This window comes from Pezoporus flaviventris, unplaced genomic scaffold, assembly GCF_033815535.1.
Source record: "Pezoporus flaviventris isolate CSIRO_AGI_PZ_B2104156 unplaced genomic scaffold, CSIRO_AGI_Pfla_v1 ptg000037l, whole genome shotgun sequence".
NCBI lineage: Eukaryota > Metazoa > Chordata > Aves > Psittaciformes > Psittacidae > Pezoporus > Pezoporus flaviventris.
The window spans coordinates 2,968,721-2,992,242 of record NW_026892585.1 but is presented as its reverse complement, the minus strand read 5'-3'; the positions used below and the strand labels follow the sequence as shown (position 1 = coordinate 2,992,242).

At 43.7% G+C, this 23,522-nt stretch overlaps 1 long non-coding RNA gene across 3 annotated transcripts; it reads right to left on the bottom strand.

Annotated features, from left to right (window-relative positions):
* Positions 1 to 24: 24 nt before the first annotated feature.
* Positions 25 to 22,133, bottom strand: LOC133274896 (uncharacterized). Of its 3 annotated transcripts, XR_009745324.1 has the most exons (4): positions 20,319 to 22,133; positions 15,121 to 15,225; positions 12,467 to 12,573; positions 25 to 1,053 (listed from the first exon to the last, which is right to left on the bottom strand). It is a non-coding gene; the product is annotated as an uncharacterized LOC133274896 (long non-coding RNA). The 3 variants fall into 3 exon arrangements; XR_009745322.1 differs by lacking the exon at positions 15,121 to 15,225 and having other exon boundaries at positions 20,253 to 22,133; XR_009745323.1 differs by lacking the exon at positions 20,319 to 22,133 and having other exon boundaries at positions 15,121 to 15,688.
* Positions 22,134 to 23,522: the final 1,389 nt, after the last annotated feature.

Below are 23,522 nucleotides of genomic sequence, written 5' to 3'. Positions count from 1 at the left end.
CAAACCAGACTCTAAACACCCAGTTGAGAAAGGACAGTGCTGTGTTTGAAATGAAAATGTGGCTCAAGAGGGAAGGAGAATGATTCTAGCTCGTGTTTTCCATCTTCACAAGACTCCCAGCTCTTCCTCCCCGTCTGCACAGGCATTTTCCTCTCATCTTGCTCCCTGGGGGAACCACAAATCCTGGTGCATTCTCATTTAACTGAAAGGATCCCCAGGTAAAACCACAGCACTTGGGCTTATTCAGTAACTTGTTTGGCCCACTGGTTTTTAAGTGGGTACGGAGCTATAAATGCATTGCTTCAGCAGAGGACTTCAATGCCAAGAACAAGATGCTGATGTTATATTATCAGATTCAGGACTAGAAAGAATGGAGTCTAGACATTCCCTTATTAAAGAAATAAGATTTTTTTTTTTTGCTTAGCATTTCATCTCTGTGCTGTGAAGTGAGAATTACAACCAATAAGTGTCTAATATCTCAAGCCAAGACTCAGCTCCACCTTTGGCCTTCTGCTCCCTCGGGTGTTTTATAAGGGCCCTTGCATTTGATGACATGCATGCTGGAATAAAATGCTTAAGATAACATTTGCAAAGTTCATACATGTTTCACAAGGGGCTCCCTTTTCACTTGTGATAAGACACAGGGATTTCAGGCACAAGAGAAAAGAGTGCCATAGCTGCGTTAGGGAAGGAGGAGAAAAACTTTTCTTTGGCTGATCCAGTAAAAACACCTTTTCTCCTTGGTCATTGATGCACAAAGAGCTTCCCTGCATATACATCTGGCTGCATCTATTGCAAGAACTGGGCTTGCAGGCTGGGGAGGCCTGTGTCTGTCAGAGGAATCAGCAGACTTACCTTTTGGTTAAAAACATGGTGGTGAGGATGTGGGGACTTCTGTTCATTTTCCTGGTCAGATCAATGCCATTGCAAGGAGGTAGTGAGGAATTGCCAAGTCCTTCCTGCCTGCTCCCATTGGAGGCACCATCTGCAAACCCCTTCCCTCCCGAGCACAGCGCACATGGGATTTGAGAGGATCCCTTTCCCAAAGAAATCCTACAGGAAAGAAATTAAAATCAATGAAAAGCAAAAGCAAAAGTATCCAAGATACACATCTGACAAAGTACTGAAGGCCCAGCAGACCATTTAGACTTTTAACTCCTATTAGTGCTCATAGGTTGATACAAATAGAAGGAAATAGGAGCCTTTCTGAGACAAAAATGTGTGGAGCAAACTCAGAAGAAGCAAAATGCTGCTTAATGTCTCTAGGCCTGCTTATTTAATGACACCAGAGCCACACACATCATGATTATAACCGCCATAAACACAGCATTGGTGCCCATCACCCTGGTAAGTGCCTACCTTATGAACCAATGTCATTGTACTGTGAAAATCAGCACTCCAGTAACCAACAAAGCAGCAATAAACAGGCCCACCTCAAGTACAGCTGCTGGTGGGCTTGGGAAGTCCACCCCTGCTGAGACTGCAAACAAAAACCCTTGGATGGGCCACCATTTGAGGAAGGAAAGCATCTCACAGAGCTAACAGGAGCCCTGGCAGATGGCTCAGCTGTGTGGTAAGCTCCTCACCTCTAACGAGTGAGACCTGCAATAACATACTTGTGAGTTAAAATGGAACAGCTGAATTTCAGACAAGCTTGCTGCTTACCCTGGGTCTTCTTGGGCTACTCTGATGGAAATCAGGGTATAGCACATGCTAAAGAATCAGATTGGGGCTCACTGTTTTCATGACCAAGAGTATGTTGCTCCACAAAACCAGCTTTCCACCTCGTAAATACTCCAAAAGTAAAGGTCTGTTCAAGATATGTCTGCTGCTAATACTTTAGGCAGGTTGACTCTGTCCTAATTCACCCTTGCTAGACTACATGATTATCAAATCTTAAAGCAACCAGTGTTTCTAGTAATATTTTCTCCTAGAATGTGCTTATCAGCTCATATCTATGCCTTATTTACACTTGAATTTAATAATAGGTATTCAAACATGTGCTAAATCCCATGGTTACAAACCAAGCATCAGCATACATTAAAACACCTTCATCTGGTCCAGAATATTCTGCAGTGCTTTGACTGTCTGGTGATCCCATGGCAGTTTCTGTCCTAGCAGAGATGAGTGAAAAAGCAGCACCAGTGAGATGTGCTTCCCACGGCTGTGGCAGGTATCCCCAGAGAGCTCTATGGCACATCCTCTAGGGTTTTTTCCCCCATAAAGCTACAATGGAAGGGACAGGTTGTTTTAGTGTCCACTTTCTGAGTGCCAGGAGAAGCACAGAGGCTCTTGTAGCAGGAGGAGAAGCTGCCAGAGTAGCAGGAAATTCCACTTTCCCAAGGGTTTCCTAATCAGCACCATCTCTGGAGGCAGAGTACATAATCCCAAGGTGCAGACTGACCTGGTTACTGAAGGAAGGCTTTGTCTAACCCTGGTCACTGTTTTCCCTGCTCTGGAATATACCTATTATAAGCTCGCAGAAGCAGGCTCTGTACTTGTTCCCACACAGAAAGGAGCCAGCCAGGACTCAAAGAAGCACCCCCATCCACCTGGTGATGTTACATGGGGTATCCATGCACAAGAACCATAATTTCATGTAAATACAAACACAGGTGTCAAAGGGGAGCACAAAATAACCCCCTGCAAGTGCTCCAAAAGCCAGGGCCTGCTCATGATGGATTTACAGCCAGCAATTCAGCCAAGCTGAGTATACATTAATGCTTGTCAGATAGCACAATTATCACATCTCAGAGATCACGTCTGCCTCCCTAGGTCAGGGGTGATCAGCCCATGGCTCCCACACTTTTAGGGGACTATTCCCTTTTCTCATAGCTCACCCACCTTTCTCACCCAAATCCTGCTCCTGCAGGTGGACAGCAGAAGGTGCATCCCATCACCCTGTACCCACAGCAGGACCTGGGCGAGCAGTCCCCTGGTGAAGACAAGAGTGTTTCCAAGCTGGAAACAAAGGACAGCAGGGCCTGAATCTCCATTTCCTTTGCCCTGGCAACTGTGCAGCTCTTTAGCTTGGTAGATCTATTCCCCATCCACTGTTGCCATGATTTCATCAGACCCCACCAAGAGCATCTCTTGGAAAGGTGTTTTCAGCAGCACCTGCGTATAATGAAAAGCATTACATGAGCCCTTCTGCCCAGCACAGAAAGCCTCAGCAGGCTGAGAACGCAACCAGAGGAGACTGTGTACCTCTTATCTGGGATGCCAGAATGCTGCCTTCATAGGCAGAGCCCTGTATTATCAGAAAAGAGGCTATTTCTGGCTTCTTAGCTCACCCTATGGAGCAGTGGGTGACCAGTGCTGCAGGAGCTCATTCAGGAGTCAGGAGATAGGGAGCCACAGCAAAGCAGCCCGGGATTTCCAGGAACATGGGGTGGCCCTGCATGCACACCAGCCTCCCTTACGCTTCCAGCAGTGCAGCAGAACAGTGTTGGTGGGGTAAGGCAGGTGCCATTAAATTGCAATCATTTAAAGCGTTTTTGCCCAACCTGATAAGCTGCTGACTTACCCTTTTTTTACCCCCTGCACCAGAGGAGAGAGGGAATGCAATGGGGACAAATACATATAGATGATACGATTTTAATACCAGGATTATTTTAATACATATATTAAAACTCATTTCTGCTCAAAAAGTTTAAAAATTTACCATGTTTCTGTGCACAGTGCACTAAAACATTCAAGGTTAAAGCAATAACTTATTCTTTGACAACAGGAAACAGCTGATGAAAGAAAACCTCTTTTGTTTTGGATATACAGACCGTTTCCCAAGTGTTATGTTTGCTTTGGCTGTCTCTCTGGCATCCGCTGGTAGCAATGAGAGGGAGGGAAGGCAAGGGTGTTGCTCAAAACACAGGGCTCCTAAATGCTGTTACTCCTGTTGTTATCTGCATAAAGGTAGCAAGGATCCTCCTGAACCCTTTTCTTCCTCCCCAGAGCTTTTTGAAGGTAACTGTGTGAGGCTGTCCTAGCAGAGCTCCAGAAGCTCTCTGGAAACACACCACAAATGTCCTGGGAATAGACAGGCTATAGGAAGTCTATAGTCTGGAGACAGAGGGGAAAGGAAAAAGGAATAGCCTAAATAAACCAGTATGGAATTGCTCTCATGTGTTACTGTGCAGTCCTTTTGTGCTTGGCTGGTGGTTTTATTTCCTGAAGGAAGCACTCAATTACTGTCACACTTATATCACTGGGCACCTAGTCTCCCTTTTCCTTCCTGAAGAGCAAGTCTCCATGGATTTTGGGTTGTGCTCATCCCTGCTTTGCAGTATGGCCAGGAGAGGCCTTGAAGTTGCCACTTCACAGCACCTTGGGTAAGAAACCTCTCACCATGTGCTGAAGTTGTACCCATGCTCCCTGCTCCCAGCATTGGGCAAACCAGGCAGCCCAGTGCCTGAGGAGCATGGAAACCATTGCCTTGACAGGGCTCATGAAGGAAAGGAAAGGGATTTCTCGTCTTTTCTTAATTATGAACAAAGCTTTGAGATTGCTCTCTGTTTCTTACCTGAGGAACAGCAGGACTGCTAAGTCTTGCGTTGGTGGGTTTGTTCTTTCTTTTCCACTGGAGAACCCTCTGGAAGACTCAGAGATGGGAAAAACCAGGGTATTGAATCTTTGCTGCCCAGCAGTCCTTACAGCCTGAAGAAGGGCTCATCAGCCCTAAGCTTGTCTGTGCTTCCTGGCACTCAAGCAGATCTTGCGAAAGCGACGACCTTTATGTGCAGCCAGAAACTACCAAAAGGTTCTGTTAAAGCACTTTTATTTTCCAGGCTCCGGGGATCTTTGAATATAGTGATGCAGTGATAAAGTAACTGCACCATGTATTTAAAATCATCTGAGATTTCCAATGTAGACCTTAAACACGGCGCTAAATAGGGCAAACAAAAATAGCTGTTACTTTGACAAGTGCTTATTTAAAGCCTGTTTTGTCAGCATTGCTGCCCTAGTTATGACAGGGAAGTTGTCTAGAAATTGCATAATTACCAATATTAAACACAAAAGCAAAACAGCACCACACAGTTCCATAATGGAGCGGGGTCACGTTTGCCATGGCTGGTGCAGCCTCTGGTAAGTGTAGGGTCCTGCCCCTGGGGAGGAAGAGCCCCAGGTACCAGCACAGGTTGAGGGCTCACCCACTAGAGAGCAGTTCAGCTGAGAAGGACCTGGAAGTGTTGGTGGATGATGAGTTGACCATGAGCTGGCAGTTTGTGCCCTTGGGTCAGGAGGGACAGGAACACCCCTGGGGTGCATCGGGAGGAGTGTGGCAGCAGGTCCAGGGAGGTGATCCTCCTCCTCTGCCCTGCCCTAATGAGGCCCCATCCAGAGCACCGTGGGCAGTTCTGGGCTTCTCAGCACAAGACAGACGAGGAGCTACTGGAGAGGGTCCAGGAGAGACCACAAGGATGATCAGGGGTCTGGAGCACCTCTCTTATAAGGAGAGATTGTAAGAGCTGGGCCTGGTTAGCTCAGAGAAGAGCAAACTGAGAGGGGATCCCATCAATGCAGATCAGTATCTCAAAAGCGGGTGCCAGGAGGATGGTGCCAGAGACAGGACAAGGAGAAATGGCCATAAACTAACGCACAACAAGTTCCACCTCAGCATGAGGAAGAACTTCTTTACACTGAGGGTGTCAGAGCACTGAACAGGCTGCACAGGGAGGTTGTGGAATCTCCTTCTCTGGAGACATCCCAGACCCTCCTTGACACATTCCTGGGTATCCTGCTCTGGGTGGCCCTGCCTTGGCAGGGGGGTGGAATGGGTGATTTCCAGACCCTTCCAACCTGCATCATTCTGTGATCCTGTGATTCTGTGAAGGCTGCAGCAACAGTCTCAGACCATGGCCTCAGGAAAATGCCACACTGCTGCTGCTGTTCCTCACTTGCTCACAGCCAAGAAGGTTGCTCTGCTGTCTGCACTCAGTTTGTGCCTTATTATTCCAGGGAAGACAATTGGGATGCTGTTTTCCTACTTGCCCACATGCTGCTGAGAAAAGCCCTTGCTTCTTATTCTCCAAGCATCCAGCACTCGTCACCAGGCTCCAAATGTACTTCAATATAATAGGAATGGAGAGAAAGGGGAAATGGCGTAATAACATTAGGAGCTCCTTTTGCACATCATAAAATTTTTAACAAGTTCAGCACCTAAACTTCTGTGGAATAAAAGAAATATTCAGTGCTCTTTCCATCCTTCCTCTTGCTTTTCCTTGCCTTTCCTCATGGTGGAAAGGAGATGACAGAAGACAACCAGATCAGAGGTATTCTTCCAATGGTTTGGTTTCACAGACTGTTCCTTATGCACCACTCGTCTTCCTTTCGATCTCCAGGGGCAGTTTCAGGTGGCTTGTCCTGTTTTCTATCAGCTCAGCACTCAAAGAGCCCATCCATGTGATTTAAAGACATGAGATGTAATCAGAACACAGCTGTAAGAGCTGGGAGTTTTTCAGTCAAACCATAGTAGGAAGCATTGCAGCAAGCTCTGCACCACCTTTCTCCCCACCTCTGTCACCCTCAAGGTTAACTGCATGCACCAGGGCAGGTTTCTATCCACAAACATTCATGTCAGACTTATCTGAATCCACCCGCCTTACACTTAGTCTAGATGGTTTACTTTCAGGAAAAAAACATAGGGAAACAGCATGGCAAAAGCAGCAGCAGGGTTGGGAGCCTCTGGGTGATAAGCCAAGGGCACTGGAAGTGACAGATTTGTGTTTAGCACCCACCAACGACAAGCCTGCTTTAAGTGATTTGGACAACACCGTGTATAGATGCAGTGGCAGGAGCAGGTATGCCATCCCACAGCTGAATTCCTAAGGCACCATGTAATCTTCTTTCTCGTAAGCTGCTGCCTCATGGGCTGTGTTTCTTCCAGCTACAGGAGCACTTGGGTGAGGACTCTGCAGCCAAGAGCTTGCTTCATAATATAGCCTTCATTAATTTTAACAGCAGAGACATCCTGTGCACTACATGAGGATGGGGACTTAGGGAAAAAAAAAGCATTGTCATTTAATTAAAGATGGATCACAATAATAGAATTTGCACAAAGGGACTGGCGTGAGATTGCAAAGAGAACCTTAACCGTGGAGTTCTTCCTCTTTGACTCTGAGTGTCTGAGTTTTCCATCTCAACACAATCTTTTTAACAGCTTTGTCATGTAATTTCCTGTTTTTAAGAAAAATAATTAGGAAAGACTGAGGTGCTATCGTTCAGCTTCACACTGCCACCTGTATGTGCCATCAGCAAAGCTGGAATCTCTTCTGAGACTCTTCTCACTTGGCCTGAAGGATTAACTGGTAGTGATGATACATTGCTCTCAAGCCTGCTCGTTGCAAGCCAAAAATGAGGGGAGCTTGGATAAAGCCCTCTCCTCTGTGGCCAGCACAGAATCAACTAGGTTGCAAAAGACCTATAAGATCATCAAGTCCAACCTTTTGCATGTGCAAACAGCAGCTTGTCAGAGGCCTAGAAGTTAAGTAAATTTTCTTTGACAGGACAGTGATATGAGACCTTCAGTCCCTGTTTCATATGAGGGGCACTGCCAGTGTTTTCTAAGGACAAAGTTGCCAGCCTTTTCTTTTTCTGTGGGTGAAACCCCTTTTCTTCATTATATTTGGGAGAGCTGAAATATTTCAGCTGAAACTACCTATCAAAAAACCCAAAGAAAACAAAGCAAAAAGTAACAAGCCACACTTTAGAAGACATCTGAAGACAATTTCATTCCGAACAGCCAAAGCTTGAGAGAAATTACACAAAGCTAGAAACAGGACCTTCTCATCCCAAACACTGGATGCCTTTAATAATCAACAGCACTCCCCAGTTGCTCATGTTTCCCCTGGCAGGCAGGGGATAATCATCCTCGCTTCTTTCAGCAAAGCCTTTCAGACCTACTGGTGAAAATGAATAAACTGTCATCATCACCAGTCCTACCGACAGGGATTATTAATATTATCTGGAAGAAAAGCAGGGCTTTGTTCACACACAGGATTTCCTAACAATGAACCTATGTGCAATATCCCATACGTAAGAGCAGAGTTTCCCTTTTCGGCTGGGCTGACAAGCCTGTTGCAGTCAAGGCTCTACCCCATGGGCAGCTGACGGTAGGCTCCAGCACTGCCATCAGCCACTTTAAGCACCACTTTATGCTGCTGTGAACAACCAGGCTTGGTGCAGACAGTAGTGACCCATGCCACCCTACCAGCACCCTAAATACATACCAGTCAAGATGTAGATCACTTGTAAAGGAACACAGAAGTAGGTGCAAATAATAGAGGCACAAAGCACCTTGAGAGCAAACAAGCATTTGTGTGTAAATCATTAACAAACGTGTCTAATTCTGTTTCCAAGATGATTCAAACATTATTGTTTCTGTGGCTATACAAATCCTTTGCTTTCTTTACAGTGCTTTTAAATTCAACAAAACAAGGGAAAACTGCTCAAGTTCAAACTTCCTGACACCATTGTCAGTTTACTTCCATGAAGCTGGACGCTGAATATTATGAAACAGCTCAGAAATGCTGGACAAAAAAGTAAGATTTCCTTTTTTCCCCTTCAGCTGAAATATCTTTTGGCAATAAATCCCCACTGGAAATGTGCTTTCCCTGATTCCCTGGCTTAATTAGCTCAAACAATGTAAGATATGTAACACTGACCACCATGGGAAACCTGATAAAAAAGAACAGTGATACAATGCAAGCCTTTCAAACAGAAGCAGCCAGTACCCTGCAAAGACAAAAGTGGATTCAGTGCAGTGTGGAGCCTTTTCTTCCTTCGCTGCTGCATGAGACACCAGCACTACGGTGCGACAAGTTAATCTTTGACATGTTTTCCCCCAGTAGTGATCTAAAATTGTCAGTTCCTCTGTAGCACATCAGTAGTTTCATCAAGGAAGATACAGCAACTAATGCTGCAGCTCCCTGGCACTTGGGATGTGTTTGCTGCATTGCCGTAGGGAGAACTATGAGAAGACTGACCCCAAAACTGGCTGCATATGTGGAAAGGAGCAGTGCTTGGGGTTGGCAAAGAGCATGACCTCACATGCTCCTCTCAGAGAGATCTGAGGCTGCAGACTCCTCTGGATTTCTTTCCTGGGTTATATCCTGCGCATCCCTACGCCCTGTCCTTGCTGGGCACTCTATCCCACCCCTGCATCATCCTTCAGCAGTGGTTTCTGCAGACAGGCAGTACACAAGAAGGATGTGCTGACACTGATTGCCAGTATCCTTTTTCTTCTTGCTTTTCCTTGCTGCCTTACTGCTAGTGGGGCAAGTTCTCAAGTGCCAGTTCCTGCTCAGCTTTGGGGTACTGCAGTGGCTGCAAAGCTGAAGGAGCACTGCATGCAGTTCTGATGTCCCTGACATAAGAAGGACATGGAGCTGTTGGAGCAAGTCCAGAGGAGGCCACGAGTATGATCAGGGCCTGGAGCACCTCCTGTATGGAGACAGGCTGAGAACATTGGGGCTGTTCAGCCTGGAGAAGAGAAGCTGCGTGGAGACCTCAGAGCAACTTCCAGTGTCTGAAGGGGGCTACAAGGATGCCGGAGAGGGACTCTTCATCAGGGACGGCAGCGGTAGGACAAGGGGTGATGGGTTCAAACTGAAACAGGGGAAGTTCAGGTTAGATCTAAGGCAGAAGTTCTTCCCTGTGAGGGTGCTGAGGTGCTGGCACAGGGTGCCCAGAGAAGCTGTGGCTGCCCCATCCCTGTCAGTGTTCAAGGCCAGGTTGGACAGGGCTTGGAGCAACCTGGTCTAGTGGAAGGTGTCCCTGCCCATGGCATGGGTTTGAAACTGGATGATCTTAAGGTCCTTTCTAACACAAACCATTCTGTGATTCTATAGGGGTGGAAGATCAGGAGCATGAGCAGTGGGCGAGCAAAGACAATGGTGCTGCAAGAGCCAGTAGCATCACAGGTGGTGGTAGCAGCAAGGAATGCAGCCTGTCCTGCAAACAAGCAGAATGGGGACCTTACTTAGGTCAGAACAAAATTAATGTGCAGTCAGGGTCTGGATTTGTGTCCACAGTGTGGATAGTCCCAGCATTCATTAAAGCTGCTCTCCCCTGGTATTGTTAAAGATGCCAAAGGAGAAAAGATGCAATATGCTTCTGCCTATTTTCCCATTTAGAGTTTATAATTGCCAAGTTTAGACATATTTATAGGCTTCCTTTTTCTTTTCTTTTCATTAAAAGCTTGAATCTTATCACTTCTCTTCCCCAGAATACTCCAAGCCAGACACCAGAGGACCGGCAGGATTATAATGTCACAGGGACACATGTAGGGAAGTGCAAGTGAAATAGGAACAGGGATTTCTTAGTCAGAGCATTTATAGTTTGCTGATGCTTTTGGTGTTGACATTACCTGTGTAGCTCAAATGCCTTGCAGGAGAACAGCAAAATGACTTTGGCCAGGTCCACCTGGCACAGCTCTGTTGACTCAGCAATGTCGGGGACATGAAACTGGTCGTGGAGCCAGCCTCCATCCATGTATGGTGTGTTGGGGCCAGATACACTGTCAGGGCTGTGCTTTACTAGCTCAGCTTGTTCCACTGGCACATGGGTCTGCTGCTGGAAGCCTGTTCCCTGCCAGCACAGGCCTCCCCATGTACATCTGGCCCTTCAGAAAACGTGAGAAAGCTCTGAATCTGGAAGAATTGCTCCAGGAAAGCTTCTAGACAAAACAGAGAAAAGGCAAATCCAACCATCTCAGGCTCTAATTACTTGTATATTCCTACTGTTGTACCAAATGAAGTTAGGAAAACCCAACAGCAATCTCTTGTGCTTCCTTATGGAAAACCAAAGGTCACTGGCTCACTTTTCTCCTGTGGGTTGCCTTTGAAGCGTAGGTGCCACTGGTGCACCACAGGGCTCCATGTAGAAGGCTCTATTTGATCTAAGTCTGCAGGTGGCTAGCTCTTTTTGGCATCTCTGGTTATCACCTTTGCATTACGAGGCTGGCTGCGATCTGATCGATCTGTTCAACAAATCAGATTCATCCCTCTGGCTCTGCCAAAACTCGAGTGTAGCCCTCAGTTGGGTAAAGCACAGACACTCCAGCTTTATTTATATTAATGTAATTATAGCTAGACCAATATTGAAATGGCCAACTTGAGCTGCAGGCAAAATAAACAAATGCTCCTTTGGTGATCAGTGCATAATGGGTTTTTTTAATTACAGCCTGCATGCCAACTGTAGACCATACCTAGAGAGCGTGGCAGGCAGTTCTCACAGACAGTAAATGTCACTCATTTTCCAACATATCAAAATGAGAGAGCCTACAGAGGATGAAATTATTTTATGCAACAGGTATGAAAGAATTTCATACACCAGGTATTATATCTCAGTCCCCAAAAAGTCATTGGCAAAATTGCTACTAACCAGCAGACACAGCAGTTCAGTCTAGGCAGGGTATGTGTGTAAAGTAAGAAGCCTAAGGAAAGAGAAAAGAAATATCAGGAACATACAGGAGATCACAAAATCTACCATGTCTATCATGAGTGTTGGGCAGCCACATGCATCCTGCATCTCATTGTCTGAATTAGTCCCATATGAGGCTGCAGCATCACTTGTAAGAAGATCCCAATTCATGGAGTCTTACAGAGCTGTTATTAGGTAATGTTTACTAGGCACAGCTGTGCTTAATTTCTGCCTATATAGTCATTGGTTTCGGCAGAGATTTTGAAGATGCTCCTCCTATCACCACAATTCTGGAAACAAAAGTTGCATGAGAAGACAAAGATGCAGCACTCCTCCTTCATCTGGTTTTCCAGCCAGGCAACTGACTACACTGCCAGTAGAATAACACCAAATCCCTGGGTTTATGCTGGTGTGAACATTTTCTTTGGCTTGCCTCCAGAGGGGTAACAGTCTTCTTGGGATTTGGGTCTGACTGTTCACTGTTTTCTCAAAAAGAGTTCCCTCAGGGTTCTGGTTTGAACTTCTGAGGCTTTGTATCTGGAGATCTTACAAGCATCTGTCTTTGGGTGACACACACTCCATTTACTGGGAATCTGCCACCCTTGTCCCACACATGCACACAGTTTCAGGCAGGAAGCACTACTTCTGGGAAATTTACTGCTACACAGGCACACAACAGTTGTGTTTGAGCAGTCACACAGCTGTGGGGTGAAGCAGACGTGCCGGGCACGTGGCAGATGGTTGGACACCTCTTGCACAGCAAAACCCCTGCATCCTGTTGCTTACATACAGGGTGGCTCCGTACCTCAAGTTCAGCGAGTTCATCTGGGCCTGGCATGCCTGGAGCTGGTGGAACAGCTCACGCTCCAAATCACTGCTCAGCACATTGTCACCAGGCTTCCCATGTACCTGGCAAGATGATTCCATTAAGCCAAGATCCTCAGGCTGGTGCCTGGTGTTCCATTGGCTCAAGCTCACTTGAACAGATATCTCCAGAAAGGCAGCTCAGGAAGGTAATGAAACACAAGCCAGAAAAAAGTGTGCTTACCTGGGGCACTTCTGCCAATGTAACAGAAATATGCACAGGGCAACCTCACTTCCACCTGATCCAGGTGGTTGCACAAAATGGAGAATGTCAAGAAAGACTCTGGGTACCTGGAGGGATAGTAAAATATATGTAAGAAATAGGTTCTGAAACTAAATAACATGTATCAGTATTTAGCCACTGCATTACATGTTGTGATTTTGCATTCAGAAGAATTCCAGTTGTTTTCTTGAAGTCTGCAGTTAGCTAAAAGAAGACCAACTCTTTGGCTCATTTTAACTGACTGTGTTTTGGGGAAACTTTAGTATTTCAGTACTTCAATTCTCATGAGTTTATATTTATAGAAAATAGTCAAAATGAAGATCTATTACAACTTGCAAATAGACTTTCTGGAGATACAGGTGCTTTCATTAGCCTGGCATACTTATAATCTTTATTTACCACACAGCCAGCAAAAACATTCAGCTTGCTGGGAAGGTGCAGACAGCACTAAAGTTACTTAATAACTGTTCTTCTGGTTATAGAACTACAGTACTGGTACTGAAGGAGGCTATGGTTGGTGTAGTTACAAAAGAAGGCCTCTCTAAAACCAAAGATCCTAGCTGAATTCTTTCTCTCTCATTCATCCCAAAGGGAAACCCAAGGTTTCACGTGAGCTATGACTGCAGATGTAAAATAGCGTGGCCTCTTCTCCATGTGAAGAAAGACTTATCCTGTCCCTGTAAGATTATGGTCTATCCCTAGGTAATCACTGAGCCTAAACTCAAAAGATGGCCATACAAGACTGACACATCAAGGAACAGGCTCTACTGACATCCCAGGGAGTCAGTCCAAAGTGTCTAAGCTGAACACCCCAATCAGGGCTATAAATTATGTGTCTCATGTCCATGGTATATATATACATATAAACATATGTAGCTATTTTCTGTTGCTGCTAGCTTCCACACCTTTTAGTAATTAAATCTTCCACTTTGAATTGATAGGTCCCAAAATCTGATGAGAAAAAACAAAGACTACAATTGACAAGATTCAGGGCCCTGGGCCTATACGGTGCCCCCTGCACGCAAGATGTTAAACCCCAATGACATCTCAGCATGGACTGAAAGATGGACCTGTGCAAGCTCCACTTCCCCAGCTCAGATCCAAAACCATTGCAGCAGTCACTGCCTTATGGCATTGTACTGATGTCAGCAGACAGCAACTTTATTTAAAGCAGGGCTCTCATTCACATTCATTGAGTAAATGTTGTTCTTGCCTTCCAGCTGTTTGTTACCACCCGTCTGCTGGGCTACAATCTCTTGACAAGACAGTCGACAGGAGGGAACCAGTGTCTGAGCCACAGCCATTAGAATTCAGACACTGCACAGTCTAGCACCTTAGCATGAACCCTCCCTTCTCGGTGGCTTGAGCTTAATACACAGTGAGTTACAAGCTGGAGTGCCTGAGGGGTAGGTACATGCTCCCCACTATTATTCCTGTAATGGAGATTGCATCCAGAGGCTGCTGTCCCTGCTCTTCAGCCCTGCACCATGTTTTTACCTCACATCATTCCAGTTCACATGTGTTGGTTCCCACCCTCTATCAGACCTTCCTCCCATGGGCTCTCATCCACAATGTCCACAGTAGCACTCCCATGTGTTTCCAAGCACCAGGCTTGCTCTTCAAGGAGACTTTTGACAACTGCGTTAAAAAATGAAAACTCAAGCCAAGTACTTCATGGTTTTGGATGCTGCCATACCTTTTGTAGCCATTCCTACAGAGTGGCAGGGAGTACTTTTATTATGGAACTCACATTTGGGTTTTAAATGTTCTTTCCATTTCTCCACATCAAGCTGGTATTACTACAGTTTGATTATTGCAATATATTATTGTGGCTAATTATTACTTGGCTGTATTTGTTATTAGGTTCATCACTGCCTGGAAACATCTGTGTTAGATTTAGTGCGGATAAATATCAAAAGATTTGGATATTCAAAACATTTCGAAAAGTTTTGAATATGCAAAATTGTCTCTATTCCTGGAGAGGAATGGAAGTTAGCATACGAAGGAGGAATAATCAGTCCAAGTAGGGCAAATTAAAGGACAGACTCTAGTACCTCCCATCTCTGGGAGAATTTCCTTAAAACTGAGACACAGCATCCTGGGGAGTCTGTTTCTGCACAGCTTGTGTTAATTTAAAGTGTTTGTGTTGCATCGTTACCCTTTATCATCAAGCTTTCTGTAATGGTCAGTGTTACATATCTCAAGCTCTGTGAGCTAATTAAGTCAGGAACTGCAATTTTTGGAGTGATACAACAGATTATTCCCACAATAGCATTCCCACAGGATTGCATCATCTCAGACTCTGGCTGTACTTAGGGAAAAAGAAAAGTAAGTTCATTTTTGAAACTGGGTCTAGTTTAAGTCCTCACCCAGACATCTGTGTGAAGCCTTCTCTATAGAAGGAACTGGGGAAGGGGGAAGCCCTTTTTTGGGAATCTTGGAGTAAAATACCTGTTGATGGTCAACTCTTTTTAGCAGTCTCATTTAACTCCCCGGGACAAAAGCTAAGTGACAGTGTTGAAAGTGCCGTAGACAACGGCCAAGTGCATGTCCTTCCACCAATCCCATGAATTAATCTGAAATAGAAGAAATTTTGGTGCCAGGAACATATCTACCTCCTAAAATGGAGCTGAAATGTGGATTATTTGTGTTTCAATATATCCAGACAAAGCAGCAAACTCTGTTCAACTTCACAAGGGCAACTTTAATGAATTTTCCCTCTAGGTACAAAAGAGTGGAGAACTCTTACCTGCATGTCAGACACTTTCTTTTTCTGCAGTACTTTAGAAACCAACAACATCTGCGTACCTTATTTCAACTTTTGCAAGAACCGGGCAAAATTGCTTCACCCATTAGAGAATGTGTGGTTCAGTTGGATTCATTTTTCAGTGCACATCAGTGGTAAATTTAGTTTAAAATACTTTACAGGTACCATAGCCAAATATAGCATCTTGAATTAAGAATGAATTATAATTACTAGACTACAGTTTTCTCCCAGTCAATCCTACACCTATCCTGAAGAGTGCTCCCATACTTGTTTTCCTTGAGACTTAATGATTGTATACCCTAAATATGCCATTTTCTACTTCTCATTTGGCTATAAATAAAGGTTTAAAGGATCTCTTTTCTGGATTATTAAGGAGAAGGTTTACAATTTCTAAGCTGTAAATATTTCTGAAAACATTTGTTAAGCTGGAAAGAATAATATTGCCATTATTTCTGCTGCTGATGGCAGGGGGATGGAATTTAAATTCAGATATGTTGGTAATTGTCAGTTCTTTCTTCCCCCTTGAAAATCAATGGAAATTAAATCCATAACTTGTAATCCACATTTAGAATTGTTCTTAATAGCTGATGACATGATATATGACCTATGGGGAGCAAATAACAGAAGGGCTCTCAATTTGAAATTCAAGCCTAGACATCTAGAGAAAATAATCCAAAACTCAGTTATTCCACAGAAGGGAAAAAGAGGAAACTAATGCTGAAAGAAGTCTGAGGGTGATAGTAGAGAGCACATTAAATGCAACTGAGCAAAAAAGGAGAAAGGGAAATTTTTTGGCTTCAGATTCAAAGACATCACCTCCTGGAAAAGGGAAGAAAAGATTCCACTCCATATGGCTTTGGTGTGACCACACTAGGAATACTAAATTCACTCCTGGGTACCTTATTAGCATCTAAAAGGGCAGGTTCAGTGAAGAGCAACAGTAATGTCTAAGGGGTTGTCTAGGCTGACTTTTAAGGAAAGATTAAAATAGTTTAGGGGTGCACTGGGGCACCTTTTATTCCCGTGGAGTAGCACTTCAATTCTTATTCCATCCTTTCCCCTACATTTTAATAGGCCTACTTACAAAGCAATATATCATGGGCAAATGTGCAAAAGTCTGGACCTCAAGATATATGTATTGGCTAAGCAATGAAGAGAGGAAGTTCCAATAGACATCTATGTATGTCAGAAGGGCTGTTAACACCAGTGGGCATAACTTGCAAGAGGATGATATTTTTAAAGGAAAAAATGTAAAAGAAAATGAAAACTTATCGACAGGTCTGTTAGGGTATTGATTACTCTCATCAATGAAGTGATGCATTTCTTGATACATTTTAAACTATATTTGCAAAGCATAAGCAACTGAACTCAGGAGAGGAATCCTGTACTGGACAGAAGATGGACTAGATGGCTTAACGGGTCTCTCTTATTTCCACTTGCATTGACTCAGAAACTTTAATGAGAGACAGGAAGTTACAAGACAATCTGGTAATAAACATGCACCACTGTCTAATGTATTATTTGGCCAGAGCCCAGATAATTCCTGAAGTGCACCTCAGGGCCTCATCATGACTCCAGTGCTAAATATCTTACAGTCCCACCTCTGCTTGGCTGTGAAACATCACACAGTGTAAATAAGAAATCAGTCAGTAATCCTGAGCAGAGGTCTCTAATGGTAGTGTTAGGGAGATTCTCTGGATCTGCTAGAAATACTGTTTAGATCAGCTTTGTTCTGGGTTTAAGTCTACTAAAACCTCCCCAGGACTGTTATTTTCTAGGAATCAGAATCACAGAACCATTATGGTTGGAAATGACCTCTGCAGATCACCCAGTCCAACCCCCTACCAAGGCAGGGCACCCAGAGCAGGTCACACAGGAACATGTCCAGGTGGGTTTGAATGTCTCCAGAGAGGGAAACTCCACAACCCCCTGTGTAGCCTGTTCAGTGCTCTGACACCCTCAGTGTAAAGAAGTTCTTCCTCATGCTGAGTTGAGACTCGTTGTGTGTTAGTTTATGGACATTGCTCCTTGTCCTGGCTCGGGGCACCACTGGAAAGAGTCTGGCACCATCCTCTTGGTGCCTGCCTTTGAGACATTTCTATCTCAAAGTCATAGAGCCATAGAGTTTCTCTGACGTGCCCTCTTCCACTAGCATCTTCCCTTTCCTCCTTACTCAGGCCCAGGGCTTCCATCAGGAGGTGGATCATCACCACTTCAGTCAGGGAAAAGAAGTTCAGATCCTGATGGATGGATCTGACAGCCTTTGCAGACATCCAGCAGCTAATACATTCAATACTGGCCAAGTAGGGCTCCTACACTGACCCCCTGCATCCCAACTGCACCCCATCACTGGGTGCTCATCATCTCCCCAGGATGCCCTTTCTTCTCCAGGGCTCAAGCAGGCTTTGCTCGCAACTTCTGCATTTTGGCAGAATGGTTTATTTTCCCTTCAGAGGTCATTAAATCTCTATCGATCTCAAGCAATTGGTTTTTCACACTAGGCAGACTTTGGTATAAATTACTGATAGGGGATGTGAGCTGTTTTGGATCCCCATCCAATGCATTGAGCAGCCAATTTTGAGTATATATTTTTCCTGTTCCTCTTGTTACAGTCCCCACACAATGACAGCAGCAGCCCTGCTTTTCTGCAGAGCTGAGCAGAGGTGATTTCCTGACCCTGGCCTCATCAGGAGAAGCCATTTCAGATTTATTCATTCTCCCTCCTCTCAATGCAAATTTACTCTTCTCTCTCCCCCTGCCCTGAAAAAAACATCCATATTAAAATTTCCACCTTCTAAAAATAGGCTCAGAATAAAAGGCGATCGATAGATTTTTAAACTCTTGCTTATTTCTTAACTGCTTTAAGGCAACCTGATCGTGTCTCTCAGCTGTGAAATTACCTATACTGGGAAACTCTATTCCCTAAAGAAGAAGGTTCTTTCTGTGAAATGGAAATAGTGCAGTGAGCTTCTTTTTTGTTTTCCACAGCCCCTTATGTAGCAAATATCCACCTGCTCTGGACAGAGTCAAGTCCAGCAGCCAGCATCCTCCAGGGCTTACTGCAAAGATCAGGTTTATGGAGGGATCTGAACTGAGATCTACACAAGTTTGGATCAAGTGTGGCTCAACCAACCTGCAGCAATCAGAAAGGAAGAAGGGTTTCCATGATCTGTTTCTCCTTCAGGAGATCTGCAAATATTTGTGTTTCTTGTTACCAAACACATATTTAGTAGAAGGTGTAGTTACAACTTTCCCAGTATTCACCCTTAACTATCATATTTTGTCTCCCTTTCACCACCTTTCCAATATAAAATCTTCTTGCTATTTCTAAAAAGTCAAGAACAAACAAGCTGATTTACAAAACAAAACCGTTTTCCTCAACAATGTATATTTCTGTTATATTCACTTCAACACTCTCTCATATTTTTACCTTCACTCACCAAACACAGTTTACATGAGGGTAGCAAACAGTACAGAAACAGAACAGGGTAAGCATGAAGAAAAAGAGTGAGCAAGAGACACAGAAAAAAACCATGAACTTTCTTTCAAGCTATTTAACAAAGTAAGGGCTCTGGGAAGATAAACAGCACACTGATTCCATTGAAAAAGGTAGTTTTTCCTTTCAAAGCAACCACAGTCAAACCGAAGACAGCCAGGAATTTCTGTAGCAGGAAGACCTCTGTAGATACAGAAACACAGAGAACCAGGAAGAAAGACATTTTGATGAATGATCTTGAGAGCTTGAAGACCCACAGCAGAAGGCAGAGGTGAGCTTCCAAGCTGGTCCATTGACCGGGGAAGGAGGATTCCCAGTTTGCAGACAGCAACAGTTATCTTGTTATTTTGGATATTAGACTCTTTCATAGATACACAGTTGCCCTGTGCAACTGCTCTTGCAAAAGAGAAAGCTTTTCCGTGGAGCTCCCGGGGCACCCAATGGCAATTTTCATTATCATCTGGACAGAAACCAAAATTATGCAGGCTGGACCTTAGTTCAATATTGTATTAAGGTAAACACACTGGCATCATCCTGTGACAAACATTACATCATCCTTTTAGCTAGTAAAGTTGTTAATGTCTGTATTTCACTAGGCAACAGGCTGATTGAGTTTTGACCTTTCAAACTCACAGCTTTGCTATCTGAGGGCTCTACAAAGGCAGTCAGCCCACAAATGTGAGATGGGAAGGGTTCATGTTCACTTCACGTGGTATCCTGTATATCTATTATACATGCACAGGTATATACAGAAAATTACACACAGAGGCCTGCTATAGAGAGGGACTCTATATACATAAAATGATTATAAGTACTTGTCTCTCACACACATCCTCAGTGTGTGTGAGTGCCAGAAACTAGACATGACATTCCAGACTGGAATGATGCAAGGAAAAAATATATTGCATTTATGGAAATCATTCATTTTCCTTGTCTGGGAACCTCTTGAATATAAATAATATTTTAATTTATAAATTTCAAAGCGCTGTCCTAAGAATGGCTATGAATCATTATCTTCATTTGACAGTGGGAGAAACAAGGAGCAGACTGTTTCAAGCCGCAGACTAAGGTCACATGGAGCAAATGAAGTCAAACCTCATCTCCTGAGTCCAACTTTCCCTTGAGACAGCACACCAGAGAACACACCACTCACAACTTTATCAGCTGAAACTCTTCAGCACATACACTAACAGTATTGGCAACCCTGAGCCTTCACAGATCAGGACTGAGGTTTGAAATGATCAGCGGATTTGCTTTAAATGCATAAGATTAAAACACCCAAATAAATACACTTGTGCTACTTCTATTCGCCTTCTGTTATCTGAGCCTTTGGAGTATGCTAAGGTAATGGTTTCCAGGTGTTTCCACCACCAAAAGACCCAGTCATCTTTCCTTTAAAAAAGGGAAGGGAGGGTACTAAACAAATGGCACTAAATACTGTAAATCAGACCTTGAGAATTGCAATAAAAATGCAGATAGCATACTTCTGGCACATGCCAAAGACTGCTCTCTTTAGAAAATGATCCTCTACCCCAAAAAGCAGGTCTTACCTTCAGAGCAGCAGCAGTTTCCCGTGATGACTCTCACAGCTGGTAAACATCCATCATCACCTTGGACTGGGTCCTCCAGACATTTTTGAAGGAGCAGCAGCCCAGGGCAGAGCTCAGACAGCACTGTGGGACTTGTGGGTCTTTCTGAGCTGTTTGAATCCAGCAGCTGATGTAGCCAGAGCACAACAAATTAGAGCACTGCACACCCTACCTTTCCTTTGCAATCAGAACTGTTCTTCCCCCAGTATAAGCCTATTCCTCCTATTCAGGTTGGTAACATGGGACCAAAGCTGCCACGGCCACACAAAGTGGAGTTTTGGTCCAGCCTGAGCTCATTCCTCCTACTCAAATTTTCTGCTGGTTTAACTCTATGCAGTGAAGCTTTACATCAGATGCAGTTTATCTGTACCCCGCATGTTTCACACTAGCTGAAATTCACAACCCCAAAGCAGTGGTGTTCAGTTTAGGGCATTTTTTCCTCCTCTAAAGACCTGTCTTTTTCAAATGTCTCCAAATTATACAATTGCTAGGGGCACTGATAGTTGTTTTCCTTTTAACTCCGAAACACTATCTGTTTTTTCAGCTCCTCTGTTGTTTTATCTCTTATTATCTTAAATCATTTTGAAAGCTATATCTTCCATTTAAAAGTCGTATCCCATTATCTAGGAGGGAATTTGAAAAGGTCGGTGTTAAAAGGAAACACAAGCTAAAACAACCCCAGCACTCGAGCCTTCAACACTAACTAACCCATGCAATATTGAAGGTTAATTAGGCTTTAAGGAAATGCGCAGGCAATACATGTGGCATGCTACTGATAAAATGACACTGCTTACAGTAAATTAAATCATAGTAGAACCTCACTGAGGCACTAATCATGGCCAAAACATTGAAAAAAAAATAATGTTTTCTCAGGCTGGAATCTCTTTAAATTACTAAACAGCAGAATTCAATGTAATCTGGTGTGTGGCCTTCAACAATTACAGTCTAGTTTTACTCAGTCTTAATGCATTTGAATATACATTGCAAAAATAACAGTTGTAGGTATATGGCAGCTCTGGAAATATCTGGGTGGTCTCTAAAGTGTGTGAATTAGGAGTATGTTATTTAATACACTTTTTTACAGGGAACACAAGATATCTCAATGGTTTCTCCTTGCTTTGCCATGTCTGTTAGCAGTTAGGTATTGGAACAGACAGGATCCACTGAGGAGAAGCACATCTGGACATTCATAAAACTGAAATAAAGTTAAAGATGTTATCCAGCTTTCATTTCTCTTTCAAAGTCATAAAATTGCATGCTGGTGCACACTTGCTGGAGTGTGAAAAATAAAGTGTATGTTGTTACTGAATCTCATTTTTAGCAGAAAAACAATTGATTGTGTGCCCTGTACATTATATGGGCATGTAATACGCTATGTAATAAATAAGTCAACCTGATGTGAGAACCTGGTTTTTAGTTTTCAGATAAGTAGTTGACAGACTCTGGGAAATGCAATTGCTCAGTTTTTTTCATGCTGTAACCCTTGAAAATGTTACAAACACTTTCATAACTGTAAGCCTGAAGGCACAGCACCACAGAGAAACCATATTGCTAACACATGAATGGCCTTTAATGTCTGCAGAGCCCTCAATCAGCTCCATTATATTCCTCTCAAAGAATGACGTGAAATGCGTTTGACACTATCATTGCTTCATTAGCTAAAACTTCACTGAGGTTAGCCATATGTGATACAGCAGGAAATCCTCATCTTTAGGGGAAAACAGATCTCACCTATTTGACTCTGCTGCTTCTGAGAATTCAGAAACACAGACAAGTAAAATTCTCATGTTTGAAACATGTAGAAGAAGAACTCAAAAAATAAAGACTAGTTAGTTCTACAAACTTTGGTTTGATAGTGATATACAGTGAGAATGGAATTTGCCATGGTGGATATGCATTTGGATATGTCAAGACACATTCTTCTTGAGAACATGCTTGGGTGAAAGTCACAGATAATCCCAGGTACGTAATCACAATGTGAACATGGTTCTGCAAAATGCATGATCAGAAGGAGCAAGCAACATGGACTCATCACAATTTTAATTTAAGCTTTTAAAGATTAGGCATAAAATGTCTCAAACCAGATAATGCTGCCTCCCATTTCAGTTGATCATTAAACTAGTCCATCTGTTTGGGGTTGTAGCCCTGCCTGACGTCCTCTGAATAGGATCCAATGCATAAATGACCACAGAGGCAGACCTGTCCGTATCGTGATTAAAACACACACACAGATATCTGTTTGGACTGTTACACAACACAAAAATTCATTTTCTTCCTTTGCATTCCTTTGAAACACATCCCTCTTTTAACCCAAACCTTTAAAAGGGTGTTTGTGTCACTGCAAAACTGAGGAAAACACTGGAAGTTGGAGCACGTCTTTTAACAGTTTCCAGGCAGCCTGTCTCAGCCCAGAGCAAAGGAGCATCTGGTAAAATGTCTTCCATCTCCTCGACTGCTCTTATCTCTACTTCTGTTTCTAAGGTCAGTAAAAACATACAGAAGTGATTATGCAGGAACTAGCTCTGAGGCATTATGCTATTTGTCAAAGTACTAACAGTGAATTCAGTACGTGTAAATCTCTTTGCCATGTGCAGTAGAGCTGTGCTCTGGAATACCAGTGGGATAGTGACAGGAGTCATTTCCTAGGCAGCTTATCTTTGGGGGAAGTTTGTGGTCAGTATAATAAGAAACCCCAATTTTTAAGAACCCACAAGCTGCAAGGGACAGTCCCACTGGCCCCTTCTGCTAACAAGAACAGCTGAGTTACTTTGCATCTTTATCAGTGACCTGGAAGAAAACACTAAGTCCTTGCTGATAAAGGTGGCAGATGACACAGATTGGGGGTGAACAAAGAAGTGAGGTCGCCGATGCAGGGTGAGCTATTAATAAGCAAACAGCATATAAGCAATATACCCCAATATAAAGGTAAATGAAGCAATGACTGTAGGAGGTCATTATAGAATCAGGGACTCTATCCTGCAAAGCAATGGCAGCCTTGTCATGGTGAATAGCCAGATGAGTACCAATCCCTGAGCAAATGCAGTGATCAAAAGACCAAGTCTCTAAGACAAGGGCAGGAAATTCTTGGGATACAGAGGCCTAAGCCCACTGTGAATCTTAACAACCTTGCAACCTCCTCTTGCGAAACCATTGTCCATTGGATGC